Here is an 8818-nt window from a genome sequence, read left to right as displayed (position 1 = left end):
TCCTCTAACCTAATGCAGCACAATGAAAGGTGCAAATGCCTGTTTCCTTTTCTGTCCCAGGCTGGCTTGGCTTTGCAGCCTGTCTCCTTGCAGCCCTTTGAGCATTCCTCCTTTCCCACCTGCCAAAGGCGGTCCCTGGTTTATTGCTAATTCAGGGTGGACAGAAACAACAGAAGTGTCTAGGCATGACTTCAGAGATGCAAGTTCTTTTAGCTGGACATTAGAAGAGCGTTGAGTCTTTGGGTCCAGAACATTAGTATGATGAATTCATACTGGAGGACCCAGTGTTGGTAAAAGCTTGGCAGTTTTTAAATTTGAAGCCCTGTAGATTTGTGGCTCCGGAGTGATTAATGCCAGCACAGACTCATAACTTGTTTTTCTTGTATTTGTCTAAATACAGCCCAAAACCTAAGTAAGCTACAGGGACCAGGTTTTGGGAAAATTCTGCTGGTAATGGGCAATGTAAGACCTGGTGGGGCAACTAAAGGGCCCTGTATGAGGGGGGCTGAATGCACATCTTGCTTGAGATGGAAGAACAGCAGTTGGTTGCCACCTTCACACATCAGAGCCCTGCAAGCCAAGGTGAAATCTCCCTGCCCACTGCTTTGCCTCAGCTCCAAGAAGACCTTTGGTTTTGTTTTTTTTTCCTTCCTGGGAGACTTTGCCTTCTTTCTTTCTTTCATGCTAGTCAAAGAGCTCAGCTCTGCACCAGTCACAGCAGCTGGGCTGGCCCACTAGCAACTTTCAGGCAAACAAGCTTTTGTTCATGGTAAACAAACAGGAAACTGCCTGATTTCCTCTGTGTATTCTCTCTCTCTCTCTGTGCTCTCTCCCTATTTAATAGATAACCAGCCTACCTGACTTGTGAAGGGGAGACCAAAAGCAACCACTTCAAGAGGCACTCTGGAGCAGTTGTAATTTGCAGCATGGCTGTTGTATTGAAATGGGCATCTACTCCCAGACAGTCACTGATGCACCAGAGTTGAAGTCTCTCCAGGTAAGGAAGCTCCCAAAGTTTGTGATAATTTCTACCCTGGAGCAAGCTGGCAGTATGCCTGAAGTGGTTAGAGTAAGGGATAGGGAGGAGTTTCCTTATTGCTTCCTTTATGCTGTTTATATCCAAGTGGATCTAGCAGAAAATGCCTCTGTCCTGAAACAGAGGATGTGGTGGGGTGTGTGGGAGAAAGCACTTGTGGAAGCAGGTAGGAAATAATGTCTTAAGTCAGGCTGGAGCTCAGCTTGGCTGGAAGATGGGGAGCAACTCTTAGGGCCAAATTTGGTTTAATTATTCCTTGCCTGACACCAGGCAGCAACTGGAGGTTGAGACATTGCTCACATGCCTGTTTTCCACCAGCAGAACTGACCTGACTTCCAGCAAGTCCTGACACTAGTGTAATTCTTGGAGGTAGTCAGGTTTACTTAGGGATGACTTGATGCTTTGTGGTTTGGTTTGCTACTTGGTGAAGCAGGAGAGGACTGTCACAGTTAGAGAGGTATCAGGGTGACTGACAGGGGACATAAAGTGTACTCTAGCTAGTGGATGCAGAACAAACTTTCAGAGAAAGACAAGCATCTGATGTCTTTAGAAAAATATGGTCTTTAAACCACATGCCCATAGCCATGCTGAGTTCACTTTCCCCATCCACAGAACGCAATAAAAAAACATATCTATGGGGAACGGACTTAGTGGAGCAGACATCCAGTTCTTGCTGAACACATCCAGAGAAAGGAGAGGAACTAGAGAGGCTGGGAAGCTCCCACAGGAGGCTGAGCTCAACTGCTGCTGTAAAAACAGAATTTGGGGTTCCCCACACTGGATATGCACATGATGCTGGTCTGGACTGGGCCAGAGACCTGCAGTGAGTTGCCCTTGATCTCTAACAAGCCAAAGCTGTGCATAAGCATGGGAAACTGTGTCCCAAACTGAGCTGCAGGAGGGCAGTGCAGAAGGCAGTGTCAGTGGAAGATGCCAGTGTGTTCATGTCCCCCATGCTGGGAAGGGCAGGAAGGGCAGGAGGCTAGAGGAGAGTGTGTGCAGGATGCCCCTGAAGTGGTAGGTTAAAAATATTCAACAGAGGCAAGAACAGGAAGGAAGCAGGGGTTAAGCCTGAACAAGGTGAGTCTGTCCCAGAGACATTAACTCAAATGTGACTTTCATGGGTGTTAAGTCTTGCAGTGCCTCTTCTACAAAGCTGGTAAATACAGCTCTCTTTCTCTGACATAGTATTTGCTCCCAAGCACAGCTTTCCGTAGGTGCTTCTCAAACCCAGAGATAAGTTTCTACATAAAAAGCTAGGCTGGAAGATTGGGTGTGAATGGAAAGGACTCTAGGTTAAACACATTCATTCCTCACCAGCCAAGGTACACAGATGCTGCTTGTACTGCTTTGGTAGGGGCTGATGCTGATCTGAGCAGAGGTGCTCTTTAACACAAGAACAGAAATGCCTCGAACAGCCTGCTATGGTGATGCTTCCATTTAACAATTTCCCCAGCACATACTTTAGAACTTCCCTTATGTAGACAGTCTGGGAAGACCTCCTGAGATTACAGCATAACACCAAAGTCAATTAAACTGACAATAAAAGCCCAATTCTGAGAGTTTGCCTCACTTCCATCCTGCTCTTGTCCAACCGCCATATTCCAGAATCTGTATTTTACTTTATTAAAAAAAAAGCAGCACAAAACCAAGGCTACCCAAAGAGAACTTTTTTTTTGTGGCATGATTTTTATGCAGAGGCTAACAGCTCTGATAACACAGTCATGATACCCTGCCCCAAGTACGCCAAAGAAAGTTATTAACCCACACATGAATCAGCCAGGCTTTTATGTATTACATAAGGATGTTACTGCTGCCCTGCCCAGCCTGAGTTCAAGCCTTTCATGAACAAGGCCCTCTAAAAACACACCAGCTGGTCATGCTGGGTCCCTGAATGCTGCCCCTCAGCACCCAGGTGCTTGCTTGCAGCATTAAAATACTTACAGGGTGGGCTAAATGTGGGCAGAATTAAAGCTACTGGTGCCCCCAGCAGGTACCTCAGACTGCAGGTCTGCTTCTCAGGTGTTTTAGCACATGTCAACTCTGCTGCTCTCAAGGTCTGATCTTGGGCCCAAGGAGATAACAGTGGGTATTAGCTCTGCTATATTATTTGGAGGCAGTTAAATCTTTAATTGTGGCCTTACACTGAATTACTGAAAGAGAAGGGAGAATGGGAACAAGAATTTTGTCTGCTTGAGCTTCTACTTTGTTCTGATATGGTCTCAAAGCCCAACACCTCTGCACTCAGTAGTGGTGGTTCCCCCAGACAGTGCAGGGCTTCCTGTGTCAAGAGGTAGCAGGAAACCCCCTTTGTTTTCCTGTTGCTTCCTCTCCCATTGCTTGAGAGGATCCTAAATTCTGCAGGACACAGCAGGATCCCTAAAAGATAAAGCATTAATCTGAGAGTCAACTGGTTGGGTTACAGACACTGTCAGCAAGGTGCCAGTGCCCTGTCTGTGCCCCTTCTCACACTTGGCTTGTTTTCCTAGTGGGGCAGGGCCTGTTCTTTACCAGCATCCTCGAGCAGCACCTAGCTCCAAGGGCCTTCCCCCCTTGAGGAAGGGGAAAGTCCCAATTGCAACTGCATTCTGACAAGTGTCAGGTCATGCCCAGTTCAGGCTGTTCCCAAAACAGAACTGTTACGATGTGGAGGTCTCAGCAAAACATCAAGCATGTGGAGAAGGGCTAGTGCTGTTCACTTGACCCTGCTCAGTGCCAACCCTGCCGCCAGCACCTAGAAGGCACCAAGAGTCACCTCTCACCATGGGAGGATGCAGGTAGGACAGCAGGAAGGCAGCCCATCTCCCTGTTGGCTGTGGGAAGAGGAAGGGCTAGAAGGCCTGGTTCACTGGCTGCCAAGTTTCCCAAGAAATCATCACAGCAGGAGTTTGGATGAAGCCAAGAGCCATCACTGCCCGAGTAAAGCCAAGAACTCTTGTAAACTAGGCCCCATCTCTCAGAAGCACAGCTCATGTGGGACTGCAGGCTCCAGACCAGGCAGACATCTTGTACAAGAGGATTCCAGCCCTGGTTTGTTGCCTGAAAGCCATATAAAAGAACCAGAGCAGGTGGATCAGGGATTGCTCAGGAACACCCAGCTTTGCAAAGCCATGAAACCACAGGAAAATTATTGACTGATAAAAGCAGGAGTTCACATCTGATTTTTCTCCTTCCCATGCCATTCTGCAGTTGGTACTAGTGGTTATCTCCACCACAGAGGTCGCTGCATCTCAGCAATACTCATACTCATTGTTTGCTTTCTTAGCAGGTCTAGAACATCTAGTCCCCTAGAAAAAAAACACAAGTAAAAAAACCACAAGTGAGTAACACTGTGTTCTAGTGTGTCTGCAGCCCCTGGCCCATCAAATTCTCATACTTTTATTGTACTTTTCACCCTGAAAGGGCCTAAGCTGCTTAGCAGAAAAAAAGATCTGATTTCCAGGGAGGGACAAAGTAACCTACAGCTGTATGGCTGCTACTTCTGAAGTGAGCTGCAAACAGCTGCTTGCTGTAACAGTGCAGCATTTTAGGGAAGAAATGAAGATCTGTATCACCTGTCACTGGCACTGCATGCAATGAGGAGGACACGAGGGCATTTCCCACACTGGTTGTACTGTAGAAATAAGGAAAAGGCCAGAGAGAAGGGGCATGGGAGCCACAGCATCTTACTGAGCAGGAAACAAAGTGCAGAAAGTTGTCTCTAGAAGTTATACACCAGTGTGAAGGGAAAGCAGAGATGACAGCAAGGAAATCAGAGGGCTGATAAGGATCTGTGGCTGAGGCAGGTGTGTGCTAGGGAGCAGATCATGTACAAGCAGAGATGTGGGGCTTTTCCCGCATTTTTTTTTTTCCTTTCCCTCTACCTGGCTGACATGTCTTTTCATGTCAAAAGCTAGATCAAAGAGAGGGCCGTAAATAGCTGAAACAGGCTTCCTTGTGGGAACAGGGCTCAGTGCCACAGCCAGTCTCTCAGCTGGATCCCTCCCTGGGAGCAGCATGAGGAGCTGTCACCCTCCATTAACTAAACACCCAGGGAAGAAAGTGTGTGACTGCTGGGTGTCCTGGGAATTCAGGAGCCAAACCATACAGCAAGGCTAGGAAGGGTCACTCTCCTCTGCAGCTCTCTCTTCCCCAAGCCACCACTGATGCTGATGGGACACAAGCAGGGCCATGAGGACAAGCTTTGTTTTCAGCATGTCAGAAGCCCTTCAGAGTCCAAGGATATTTGTATTTAGTCCTCGATTTTTTTTTTTTAAACATCCCTCTGAGAGTCATGGTGTCCACAAGAATGAGGGACTTAACACTTCCTTTTAATCTCAGTGTAGCTTTCATTTGGAGGGAGTGAAATCATTCTCGCTGACATCATCTGAGGATACAGAGCACCTTTATCAGGAAAGGCCCCTGCAATTCCTTCAGTAGACATTCAACAGGAGGGGACCTCTTGCTGCAGGCCTAGGGTAAGGAAGCCAGGTTAGAAGACCACAGACTGCATCAGAGAAGAGGGAACAGCAAAACAGAGATTAAACGCTCTTCTCGCACGTTGGAGAGAGAGAGATCATCAAGGCCCTGGCCTACTTGTGTCCCATGGATGGACACCAGCAGCAGCTTCGCCTTTGTGGATGTTGAAACAGTTAATGGCTTTACTCGTCATCTGTGTGTCCATTGTCTCCCAGCATCTCCCAGTTGTTCCTCTGCTGAAGTCCCACATTTGGAAGAGGGGCTCTGTCACTGCTGTCTTGTTCATTTACCTTCCAAGAAAAAGGTCCCCAGCATTTTTCTTGCGGCCCTTTTCAGGGCGGGAGATTTTATGACATGACATCCTTCACATGCATACAGCTAACCAACAGCAGCACCACACCCCCTGACATCCTCTATTTTTCCTCAGGAAGCTGCACTGCACAAGGCTGTTGGGCTAAGATGGAGTGGTGCCCATGCTCTCAAAGCCCAGACTATCCCTTTCCTTGCCAGCTATACACAGGTCCCAGCAGAGATTAGAACAGCCAGGGGCCTGCTCTGAATGAGACCAGCTGGTAAGAGCTCCCATGGGGCTGGTCAGAGTGAAACGCACCAGGCTCTGCTCCTTTCCCATGCCCCCACAGCAGGGGTTGCTTGGGCAAGGAAGAGAGCTGGCAACATTGTTCCGATTGCGCCATAAGGCTTCCCCAGCCTACCCAGCCGCTTTTATTTTGCTGTCGACTTTGAAAGCCCAATCCCTGCTCTGCACAGGGAGCTCAAATATGGGGTTTGTGTTCAATAATCAAGAGCAGGTCAAATACACAGACATGTAACATTACATTTCAGGGGAGTAACGATGTATGGACTTTTCACAGAACCTCAAATCAAGTGCCCTACACTTTTAGGGGGGGCATTTGCAGCAAACAAAGCAGATGAGGAAACAAACCACAGGTAGAGATGGGATTGCAGACAAAAGGTTTTAAATAAGGGGACTACAGCAGGAACACAGGTCTGAGTGGGCAAGAGGGAGCCAAAGCTAGAGGGCACAAAAGATTCCTGAAGTCCTTGGGAAGCTACCCAAGAGGCTGGCGCCCTTCCCCGTTTTCCTGTTTCTGCTACTCTAATTCTTTTACCATCGCCAAACCTAAACCACAGCAGTGCTCTTCCCTCCTACACAGCACTCAGCAGTGGTTTTCAGGGATATGGTGTAAGCTTCGCAGCTTCCTGGGAGAGGTGGCACCACTGCAAAATGCTGTGCCAGCCTGCAAAGCAGCAGCCCTGACCCTCCCCACACCCGCCACCAACTGGGAGCTCTACTAGGAAAAAATATTTTTTTCCTTCTTGTCACATCTCCCTCATACACCAAGCCTAGGCCCTGTAGGTGGGTGTAATCAAGAAACCACAGGCCAGAGTTAAGTAGTTATTAGTATTTTAAGGGGAGAGGAGGGTTTGAACAAGTGGGAGCTGGGGTCTGGCATAATAACAGAAGTGACTGACTCCTCTGACAACCGTAAATGAGATAGGGCCTTGCTGACGAGGCCTTTATTAAGGACTTACCTGGCTCCTGAGGGGCAGCTCTAGCACCACATATGACACATAGCCCTTTCAAGGTGCCACCCGTCCGGAGGCCACAGCTGCTCCCTCACGGCAGCCGCTGTGTGAGGCATTATCCTTACTCACCTGTGAGGACCGAGACTCGGCAACAATCCGGTCCCACGACGGCCGTTCTTCCCCCAGCTGCAGAGCTGCAGCCAGGGGCCTTCACCGCACCGACGAGGACACCCACAGAGAAGGCTGAGGCACGGGCCGGGGTTAGCCGCAGCGCGGCGGAGCGCTCGCCACAGTCTCGCCCGGCTCAGTTGACTGCAATTAGGGCGGCTGCTTTAATTACCTCAGCGGAGTAACGGTCGGCCCCGCGCTCCCTCCACGTGCGCCGCCTCACCTGAGCCCCGCGGGGCGCCGGCTGCCGCGCATGCGCAGCGCGCCTGGCCTCACCTGCGCTCCGCGCTGCCCCCGGCCCGCCGCGGCCCGAGGTGCGCAGCGGCTGGGGAGCGCGGCAGCGGCCGAAGGCGCATGCGCCCCGGGGCTCCCCTCAGCCTATGGGTGTCCCGTCTGTGTCCCCCTCCGCCCCAGCCCCGCGCGCGTTCCCCCGCGCACACGCGCGCGCCCCCCCCGCCCGCGCGCAGCAGTCGCCTCCTCGGCGCGCGCCCGCAGCGGCGCGCGCGCGCGCGTGCGCGCGGCGGAGTCGCGAGACTGGCTGCGGCGGCCACGTAGCGCTGCGGCGGCGGCGGCGGAGGGGAGCGGGAGCCGCGTCCGCCGGCCGCGGCGGGGCCTGGGCCTGAGCCCGAACCAGCGGCTACTCGAGCGCCGCGGCGGCGGCTGAGGGGGCCGAGCGGAGGGAGAGAGGGGAGGGCCCCGGCCGCCCTGCCCTCCGCCCTCCCGCCTCGCCTCCTCGCCTGTGCCCCCCTCCCCTCGCTGCCCGGCAATGGAAGGCGGCGGGGGCGGCCCTGAGGGGATCGGCCTGGGTGAGTGCGGGCCGGCCGCTCGGCTGGGGATCCCCTTCCCCCTTCCCCTCGGGCCTGGCGGCAGCCGCCGAATAACACTAGGCCCAGCTCGGGGGCGGGTGACGGAGGGAGCAGGGCAGAGCCGCCTCCCGGCCTGCAAGGGAGAGGGGGTGGCAGGGCAGCGCCGTGGCCGGCCTGCAGCCCCCCCCGGGCAGCATGGGGCGGGCAGGGCACCCCCCAGGCGGCAGGGGCGCAGCCAGAGGAGTCCCCCGCCGGGGGAGGGGGGAGGGGGGGCGGCGGGCGAGGAATGCTGCCGGAGGGCCGGGGGATCTGCCCTGGCTGCTGCACCCCGCTGAGAGGGGGCTGTGCCACCTGCCTGGGGGAGGGGAGGGAAGGTGAGTTGCACGAAGCCAGTGTGTGTGCGGGGAGTTCTTGCTGCATTTGGCTGTGCTGGACTGCCTGCCCACACCTCCCTTCCCCTTCTGCCTTTGCTTTCCAGCCCCCTCCCGCGGAGCGGCGGCATGGAGGTGTGGGGGCCACCGGCAGCGCTCTCCTTCCTCCTTGTCACTTGCTAATTGTGCAGCCACGACGGTGCACGGTCCGCGATTGTTAGGAGGGGACGCGGTTCTTAAATGCAGTCGCTTCTGGGACTGGAGTTGTCATTGAGTAGGTGAGGAAATGAACTGTTACCTCCTGGAGTTGCGGGTTCTGGGTCCAGGTGCGTGGAGGGAAAAATCAGATGTTTTCTCAGTCTTTTGCTTGGATATCTTCCCCTTCTCTTTGCTCCCAGGACATATGTTGTGGTATGTGCGCCCTCGGGTTC

General features: G+C 52.8%; 1 protein-coding gene and 1 long non-coding RNA gene across 3 annotated transcripts in view; one reads left to right on the top strand and one right to left on the bottom strand.

Annotated features, from left to right (window-relative positions):
- Positions 1–5325: 5325 nt before the first annotated feature.
- On the bottom strand, positions 5326–7517 carry LOC119158811. Its single transcript, XR_005107966.1, has 2 exons — positions 7172–7517; positions 5326–5784 (listed from the first exon to the last, which is right to left on the bottom strand). It is a non-coding gene; the product is annotated as an uncharacterized LOC119158811 (long non-coding RNA).
- Positions 7518–7743: 226 nt separating this feature from the next.
- ZNF652 (zinc finger protein 652) overlaps positions 7744–8818 on the top strand; it is a 34395-nt gene continuing 33320 nt past the window's right edge. The window contains exons 1-2 of one of the 2 annotated variants that reach the window (XM_037411177.1): positions 7744–8016; positions 8495–8665. The gene's annotated coding sequence lies outside the window, so the exon portion shown is untranslated. The remainder of the gene's footprint in view (positions 8017–8494; positions 8666–8818) is intronic. The other variant, XM_037411176.1, reaches the window with a different exon arrangement.

The sequence above is a fragment of the Falco rusticolus genome, chromosome 18 (assembly GCF_015220075.1).
Source record: "Falco rusticolus isolate bFalRus1 chromosome 18, bFalRus1.pri, whole genome shotgun sequence".
Taxonomy (NCBI): Eukaryota; Metazoa; Chordata; class Aves; order Falconiformes; family Falconidae; genus Falco; species Falco rusticolus.
Note: the sequence above shows the minus strand (reverse complement) of the source record. Positions and strands in the feature narration are given on the sequence as shown.